At 43.7% G+C, this 9,773-nt stretch overlaps 1 long non-coding RNA gene across 1 annotated transcript; it reads left to right on the top strand.

Moving 5' to 3' along the window:
* The first annotated feature begins 2,712 nt into the window (after positions 1-2,712).
* LOC138918749 (uncharacterized) lies at positions 2,713-5,273 on the top strand. The gene is made up of 2 exons (XR_011428462.1): positions 2,713-4,535; positions 5,019-5,273. It is a non-coding gene; the product is annotated as an uncharacterized lncRNA (long non-coding RNA).
* Positions 5,274-9,773: the final 4,500 nt, after the last annotated feature.

The raw sequence follows: 9,773 nt of genomic DNA on the forward strand, positions 1-9,773 counted from the left end.
GGGGGAAGAGGCAGGAAAATCAGCGGGGCTCAGAGATCCAGTGGATGATCTTCAGCCATTTTTCCCCCCTCAGGGCCAGCCCTCTCAAGAACTTTCCTCAAGATACCTTGTGGGTTTCTTAACCAAACTGAAAAAGACAGCATCATCTCACAGCCTCTGGTGATTCTGAGAAATGTCAGTAGTCTTCACCAATCACATAACAATGAAAGACGTTACTTCAAGACAATTTAAAAAGAAATCGTTGCTCCCACATCTATGGACAGCTGATCTTCTACAGAGGAAGCCTGGAACATACAAGGGAGAAAGCAAAGTCTCTTCAATAAGTGGTGTTGGGAAAACTGGACAGCCACATGCAAAAGAATGAAAGTAGACCATTATGTTACACCATACAAAAAAATTAACTCAAAAGGGATTAAAGCCTTGGAAGTCTGACCTGAAACCATAAAACTCCTAGAAGAAAACATAGGTAGTACTCTCTTTGACATCAATCTTAGCAGTTTCTTTTTGAATATCATGTCTCCTCAAGCAAGGGAAACAAAAGAAAAGATAAACCAATGGGACCACATCAAACTAAAAAGCTTCTGCAAAGCAAAGGACACCAGCAACAAAACGAAAAGACAACCCACCAATTGGGAGAAGGTATTTACAAATCATATAGCCTATAAGGGGTTAATATCCAAAATATATAAAGATCTCATACAACTCAACAATGAAAAACAATCCAATTAAAAAATGGGTAGAGGATCTAAACAGACATTTTTCCAGAGAAGATATACAGATGGCCAACAGGCACATGAAAAGATGTTCAACATCACTGCTTACCAGGGAAATGCAAATCAAAACTACAATGAGATATCACCTTACACCCGTCAGAATGGCCATTATTAAAAAGATAAGAAATATCAAGTGTTGGAGAGGATGAGGAGAAAAGGGAACCCTCATACACTCCTAGTGGAATGCAAACTGTTGCAGCCACTATGGAAAACTGTATGGAGATTCCTCAAAAAATTAAAAATAGAAATACCATATGATCTTGCTATTCTACTTCTGGGTGTTTATCCAAAGAACATGAAAACACTAATTCTAAAAGATATGTGCACCCCTATGTTCATTGCAGCATTATTCACAACAGCCAAGACTTGGAAACAACCCAAGTGCCCATCAGTGGATGAATGGATAAAGAAGATGTGGTATATATATGTAATGGAATACCACTCAGCCATAAAAAAGCGAAATCTTGCCATTTTCTGCAACATGGCTGGAACTGGAGTGTATTATGCTAAGCAAAATAAGTCAAATGGAGAAAGCCAAATACTGTCTGACTTCTCTTATATGTAGAAGATAAAAACAACAAGAACAACAAACAAACACATAGACACAGAGAGTAGATTGGTGGTTACCAGAAGGGAGGGAAGAGGGGGAGGGGAGAGGGGAAGGGAGGAGGATGAAAAGGGGTAAAAGGGCACATTTGTGCAGTGCTGGATGGCAACTGGATTTTTGGTGGTGAACACAATGTAGTCTACACAGAAGCTGAAATATAATGTTGCACACCAAAATTTATGTAATGTTATAAACCAACATTACCTCAATAGAAAAAAATTAAATAAAAACAAATTATTAAAGACACCTGATTAAAATGTAAGGAACTTATTATAAGGTATTGGACTGACTTACACATTGCTCTTAAGGATAGCCACTTCCTGGGGTGGGCCCTGTGGCCGAGTGGTTAAGTTCACGTGCTCTGCTTCGACAGCCCAGGGTTTCACTGGTTCAGATCCTGGGCGTGGACATGGCACTGCTCATCAGGCCATGCTGAGGTGGCATCCCACATAGCAGATCCACAAGGACCTACGACTAGAATATACAACTGTGTACTGGGGGGCTTTGGGGAGAAGAAGGAAAAAGAGAGAGAGGAAGATTGGCAACCGATGTTAGCTCAGGGCCAGTCTTTAAAAAAAAAACACAAGGATAGCCACTTCCTGCTGGTAGTGTATCAAATTTAACTTAGTCAATTCTCTTAGGAGTTCCTGAGAAGGAACAGAGAGGCGGTGTGGGAGATGACCAGTTGCCAAGATATCGAGTTCCTCGGGTTCCATGCACGCTGTTCATTGTCTCCAGCAGAAGGAGGAGAATTTGGAAGTCACTTGTGGACTGCATTAAAAGAACATTTAAACTCAAATCTCCCCAAATGTATGTAGATCATTTATCTCCTTCGACACCTCCTTCGTTAGCCATTATTTTATTAATGTTTCAACGTGTCTTTTTAAATGTTGGGTGTTAGAGATTTGTTTGTGCCTGGGTTAGTTGGCGAGCCTCATTTTGCCAGAAATCAGCTGTGGAAAGGCAGGTTCCCATTGCCTTTGAATAATTTGAAGAAGGGGAGAGATGGCTGGAGAGCCGCCCCCATCAGTAAAGTGGAAGCAGGAGACTGGTTCTCGGAGGCCAGAGTTGGTGAGTAGCTGGGGCTAGCCCACGTGGGCGTGTTGGATAGAAGTCTTCCCTGCCAAAATTAACATACGAATCAAAAGTTTTCATATAGATAAGCAAAACCAGTCAGAAGATAAAATGGAAGATGAGAAAGGTTATGATGGCAAAGAAGAAAGTATCAACTATCTAGGCTTAAATGTAAAAAGAAATGTCGAAAACTTGTGTGAGAAAAACCATAAAACACTACCAACGCCCGTGGAGGTACACTCGAACGAATGAAACCGTGTGTTCTGGGTGAGGAAGGGTCAGCATCATGAAGGAGTTAGTTCTACACAGGTCAAAGTCTTAAGTTATTGCAATCCAGAGAAAAATATTATCTTTTCTTGGTGGTGGGAGAGCACGGCTAGGTGAGTTAACGATTACAAAGTTTGTTTGGATAAAGGAAGAAGCAAGAATAGCCAGGAAAAAAGCCTGAAAAAGAAAAGCAATTGTGGGGAAGGCGGGCAGCCCTCTCAGACCTTAAAACATATTATGGAGCCTCTCTAAGTGAAGCAATTTAGTGTTGATGGTGAATAAAAAGACAGACCAATGGAATGGAATACGGAATCCAGAAACAGACCTAATCGGGCATGGAAATTTCAACTTTGATAAAGGCGGCATCGTGAATGAATGGGTGAAAGATGTGCTTTTTACTAAGTTGTATTGGGATAAATAGAAATTAAAGCTAGACCAAGACACCATTTTCTCACCTATCAGGCTGACGAAAACCCAAAACTTGACAATATACTCAGACAGCAAGGCTGTAGGAAAACAGGCACCTCATACAGTGCTGGTGGAAATGCAAAATGGACGACGCTTGTCAAGCGAAGTTGGGAATATCTAGCAAAATCACATATGCATTCACTCCTTTCACCTACTCCTCTCACTTCCAGGTACCCATCTCAGTCACAATATGAGACAGCATATGCAGAAGACGAAATAATGGCAGCACTATTTACAATATCAAAAACTGGAAACCCCCCAAATATGTTCGTGTGAGGACAGATCGAATGAACTATAGCATATCCTCACAATGGAATATTATGCAGCTATAAAAAGGAATGAGGAATATTTCTTATGCTATTGTATGTATTGTTAAGTGAAAGAAGCAAGGTGGGGCAAAGTGTGAATAGTATGCTACTGTTTATCTTAAAATGTGTGATACAAGCATGTACAAGATTTGTTTATATTTTTAAGTAGATAAACCACAACATGTTTTAAGATTATCCATGGGAGGAAGGAGGGAGTAAGATGGAGGGGCCGGGGGTGGAATCTAGACTTGTTTTAATAGACGTTGGGTTTTTAGACTTGGTTTTGGAACCATGAAAATATTTTACATTATTATATAACAAAAATTCCTTTTGAAAAAGTAATCCCAAAAGTTGATAGTAAAGTGAAACAAATGAACGTAACTATGTGTCCCGTCAGTAGATACAATGAGACAGAACATCCTATCTGACTTTAAAACGGTAGTAATTTGACTGCACAATCATGGAGAGATATATACATTTAAGACAAAAAGAACTGAGAGAAAGAAACACATTGTTTTCAGTAATTATATTGTTGGTGGAGCGCTGGTATTGTTCTGAGATACTGTATGTATACTATGAAATAATGCACACGAGTAATTATGTTAGTGTCACTGACAAATGGGCTTTTTCCTATGCGAGAAAGGAGATACAGATGTGAGATTAATAAGGTTAAGTAAAATGTATGATTCTGAATCTGAGTTGGAAATGTTATAAACTCTTGAAATATCATTATAAATTCATGTAAAACTTTTGTTTTATAATAATATCAATCATTTCTTTTTAAAAAATCATGTTTTCTAGCTCTGTCCACTAAGAAGTCCTTAAAACAATGATCAATCCAATAGCAGGGAGCACCCGAGGGCCTAGAATTTGATTCCTAACGAGCATTTCCCCCTAGGAAGAACCAGAGCTCCTTGGAGAAATGGTCGATTTCAGGTCTTGGGAGGAAGATGGTTAAGAAGACCCTGAGACATTGTCAGACAAGAAAGCAAGGCAGCTGTCAGAGACATTTAGAGTGTGTCAAGGGCTCAGGACCAGGTAAAGAGGCTCCCCGGCCAGAGGTGACTGCGAGTTTCAATAAGGATAATAACAGCATGCATTAAAACACTTCAAACACGTTTAAATCCATGTGTATATAAAGGTCCTTGAAAGAAGACCCACCTCCCTGGTTTGCTTGAACCTGTGCTGTCCACTCCAGGCCTCACCTGCCATCCGTGGCTCCTGGGCACTTCCAGTATGGCTAGTCCAACTGAGGAACTGAATTTTAAATTGTATTTAATTTTAAATTTAAAATCTTATATTCAATTCACTTATTGAAAAACTTTTAAGTGTGTTTGGAGCAACCTAGGTATGTGAATCTACATTTTCCACTCTAAATTTTGTGATATCTAAATGCGGGTAAAGTATTTCTGATAAAAATTTAACATCTGAATTGAATGTAAAATACACACTTGATTTCAAAGACAGAATACAAAAAAAGATGTAAAATGTCTCTTTTATTTATTTATTTTTTTTTTGCAGAGGAAGATTCACCCTGAACGAAGATCTCTGCCAATCCTCCTCTATTTTGTATGTGGGTCGCTGCCACAGCATGGCTGATGAGTGGTGTAGGCCCATGCCTGGGATCCAAACCCATGAAGCTGGGCCACCGAAGTGGAGCAGGCAAACTTAACAACCATGCCACCAGGCCAGCCCCTCAATATTTTTTATATTGATTACATGTTGAAATGATACTATTTTGAAAATATTGGGCTAAATAAAATATATTATTAAAATTAATTTTACTTGTTTCTTTTTTTTAACATCATGACTAGAAAATGTAATATTACATTTGTGACTGGCATTATATTTCTATCGCATTATGCTGTCTTAGAGAATGCTATTATTGTTTTGATAAATGGAAAATAAAGGGGCAAAAGAACAAGTGTTCATCCCTCATTTCCTATCCTACTGTACCTCAGAGGAACCAAATAGCAGTGAAGCTGAGTTTCTCTTTTTAGAAATGTTCTAGCTAATCAATGAGGAAAGAATTACAGAGTCAGAATATCACCATTGCACCGGTAACTCATTGGTGGATCTGGGCTGCCAATGCCACAAAAAGAGAGACCTCCCAACAGAGGACACCTTCTGCCTCCTGATAGAAGTGGACAGTGCAACTAGGAAATAGTCTTGTTAAAAAAAATCAACCCTGTATCTGATTGAACCTCTGAATGTAACTACAATTTAGCAGACACTTAGGGGACAGAGGTACATGCTAAACACCACCAGAGAGATGCAGTCTAGACTGTGGGAAACTCCAAGGCCAAGAATGTGGTTTCTTCAACAAATGATTTGCAGGGGTGAGGCCCAGCCTTTGGCCTAGTGGTTAAGTTTGGCGTGCTCTGCTTCAGTGGCCTGGGTTTGGTTCCCTGGTGCAGACCTACACCATTTATTGGGAGCCATGCTATAGTGGTGACCCACATACAAAATAGAGGAAGATTGGCACAGATGTTAGCTCACAGCAAATCTTCCTCAGCAAAAAAGAAAAAAGAAAAGTTGCAGGAGGGAACAAAAAGTTGGAAGGGGTGCTGTAAATTAAAAGAGATTTAAGAGACGTAACAACCAATCACAATGATGAAGCTTGTTTGAATCCTGATTTGAACCAATATCAAACTGAAGGGGAAAAAAAGTATAAGACAACAGGGGAAATTTGAACTCTGACTGGAGAATTGTTGATATTAAGGAATTATTATTGATTCTTTAGATGTGATAATGTATTTGGGTTATTTTTTCAAGAATCTTTATCTTTTAGAGATACATACTGAAATATTTACAGGTGAAATTATATAATGTCTGGGACTGGCTTCCATATGATGTGGGATGGAGGGAGTTGGGGGGAGAGAGACGAAACAAGATCAGCTGTGAGTTGATAATTGTTGATCTTGGGTGACGGGTTCATGGGGATTTATTATACTTCTCCCTATTCTTGAAATGCTTGAAATTTTCAACCATAAAGTCTTTTTGTTTTTAATTTGAAAAAAAAGAAGAAGGAGAAGAAATGAAAATGGATGGGGGTTTGAGTAGGAGCCCACCGCTGAGTTGCTCAGCAGTCCGTCTGCTGGCTTCCTTCCACAGTACTGCCCCTCCCCCACCCCAGCCACCTAGACTTTCGCCTGACAGTGTCAGTCCCCTGCTCCAAATCCCTATCAGGGGACGTAAGGCACTTCAAGATGTGGCCCAAGCTGTCTCCTGCAGCACGCTGTGAGTCCTCTGTCCCACACCTTGGAACATGCGCTGCCTCTCCCTGGAAGGCCTGTCACCACCCTTTCTATTGGTAAGCTCCTACGCACCCCTCAAAACCCAGCTTGATGTTTACCTCCCCTGTTATGCTTTCCCTGACTCCCCTGGATGAAGTGAGGCAGTCCCCATCTCCTCACAGTGATTATAGCGACACTGTGCCGTTGATGTCTGGGGGTCTGTTTGCATGCCCCCATCCTCCTGCCCCCTCTTGCTCTCTGAAAGCAAGGTCCTGTTAGCAGTCAGCTCAGGTCTCTGGCTTGGAGGACGATGCTTACCTCCTGAGCGGCTCTCCGTGCATGCTGAGTGAATGAACAGGCAACCCACTCTGACCAGCCCGCAGCCCTGCCCCTGCCCGCTCCAGCTTTCCATCTCCTTCGGCTGCATTGTTAATGCAATAGCTCTGTTACATCTCATCCCATTCCTATTTAGAAAACTTCGTTTCTTCACGCCTTGGCTGTATTGGGAGTGTTGAATTCACGGGCATGACTACAGTTTGAAATTCCAAAGATAGGGAACAGTGCCTTTCTACAGTGTGTTCAGGAAGACAAAAAAGAACCGGGAAGGGACAGAGGCCATCCCGGGGCCAGAGCTCCTGAGAGGGAATGGTCTCATTTACCTTTGTTTCCTGGATGGCCCTCAGTGGGTGCTCCATGATGGGTGATAAAGCAGATGGGGGGAGTGGGGAGAGAATCACCCCATTCTGATGTCACACTGTTTTAAACAATGCTAATGATCTTCACCCTGCAGGGGACTGAAAAAAAAAATATGGTTAAGAGGCAATTGACCCCAAGGTGGCTGAGCAGGAGTTGGAGAATTGAGCCGGGTTGAATAGTGTCTGGTACCCAGATAAATGACAGCCCAGAGAACCACGAGAGCTTGCATGAATGAATGCAGATTTGCACCCTAGACCTTTCCAGGAGGTGTGGACCCTGGGAGAGGGGCCAGGAAACAGAACACATATCTGGGGAAATGCTGTCTGCTTCCCTAAACAAGGACATGATGGATTCTGAGAATGAGCAACCAGATGCTTTGGGGGAAAGTCCTGGCACAAGTCCGGGATGGAAGGGTGGTGGTAAGCCCTTCACAGAGACCGCGCACCTGGCCCAGAGCAGGAGCATGAGAGACCCGTCCGTGGACTTGTGGCTGGGGTGCTTCCATGGCCGTAGGTGGTGAGTGCCAGGCAAAGAATTGCTGCCCCGGGAGCCAGAGCAGCATGCACCGGACTCTACGCTCAGCCCGCCCGACTCTGCAGTTCTGTTGGTGACTCCCATGAAGACAGAGCAGGGCTGCGGATCACATCTCGGGACAGCACAAAGCTGGAATCTAATACTAGCAATGCAGAATCACTAGTATTTTAAAAGATAAGACCTCATCACCCTGGAAGAATGCAAAGAAATTGGCAACATGTAACCTAAGATTTTGAGCTTCACAAAATCTATCCCATAACGAAAGAGTAGAGAGATATGGCTTAGCAGCAGTGCTTGTGGAAGAAAGAGAAACAAAAGAAGAAAATCTGAGGGTGTTCAGTTCAGCCCAGACTTTTGGGGCTGTGGTCCTGAGCAGCACCCCCAAACCTCTGTTGTCATGGACCGCCTCCACGGTGTTGGTGACTGCAGACCACCTGTGCTCTTGGTGAGCTTTAGGTCAATCAATTCCTCACAAAGGAAACGCAAGACAAGACCACTATGCTGCCATAAATAGAAGGCACACAAGCATAAATACCCGATCACCAATTAGAAAACATTTGTCCTTGTACACCTATAAGCCGTCTCCCACGCCACCGGGGCTTGTGTTCAGCCAGGGGCTGCATTCCAAGAAGAGAGTAACAAACTAGAGGGTTCTGGGAGTGACGTGGAAGAGAGAGGTTCACAACCCTGACCCGTGGTCAGCAGCTGAAGGAACTGGAGATGTTCTGCCTGGAATAGAGAGACAGATGGGAATTCGAGAGCCGGCTCTCAGTACCTGACGGGCTGTTCCCAGGCGCTCCGTGCAGTCCTAGAGGGCAGAGCCGGGAACTTCCCCTCCCCGAGGGGAAGCTCAGTGATGAGGGCAGGGGGCACTCAGTCCCTTCTGGGTCTCTGACCTCGGGCAGATCACCCGGCTAAGAGGAGTTGGTCACCTCAGCCCTCCAAACCTGAGGCTGTTCATAGGGATCCCTGGGGGAATAAGACCCACCGTGTGCAGGCTAAAGGGACAACCTGTGCTCCCTGCCCTTGTCCCTCTTTACCAGCACATCCGGGCTCAGCTCTCCACCTCCCCTCCTCCGGGTGCCTCTGATAGAGAGATGGGGTGGCACTGAGGGGAGGCCACTGGGTACGGGGTCAGCTGAGCTCTGCTGCCAACTCACCATGTGATCGGAGAAGTCTCCACCCCTCCAGGCCTCAGTTTCCTCATCTGAAACACCACGGGGCTGGTTTGTAGGTACAGATTGGCTGCCACAGGCGGACCCTGACCCATAGGTGGATTTGGCTTGGCCTGGACAACGTTAACAATTGTTTTGTACTTTTAATTTCTTGACAACATTTAAAAATGAAAGCATTAAATATGTTTTATATACAATACCGTATAATATAGTATAGTACAGTATAATATAGTATGTAGCATAATATAGTATAGTATAATATAATATAATGTAATGCAATATATAAGGAGATTTCTGTATTCCCCCGAAAACTTCAGAAGATCTGGCGACCCCAGGCCCGCCTTTCCCACGGGACCCTGAGCTGGCCCTGAGAAGCACCTGCCCTTTGGAAGGGGCCACAGTCCACCCCCCACCTGCCCGGATCACTCAGCCAGTGCACTGCCAGCCCTTACTCACCGCGCCCCTGGGGCTCTGGGGTTTCTGGCCACCTCCCTGTGCACAGAGCAGCCCCTGAAAGCGCCCTCAGGGGTCATTTTTCTGGCCTTAAGAACTTGGCCGAGGCCGGACTGCATTTCCCTGACCCTCCGTTTCCAAAGTTACCAGGGCGATTGCGACGGCTGACGGGATGGGGGAAA

This window comes from Equus caballus, chromosome 18 (genome assembly GCF_041296265.1).
Source record: "Equus caballus isolate H_3958 breed thoroughbred chromosome 18, TB-T2T, whole genome shotgun sequence".
In the NCBI taxonomy this organism is placed as follows: Eukaryota; Metazoa; Chordata; class Mammalia; order Perissodactyla; family Equidae; genus Equus; species Equus caballus.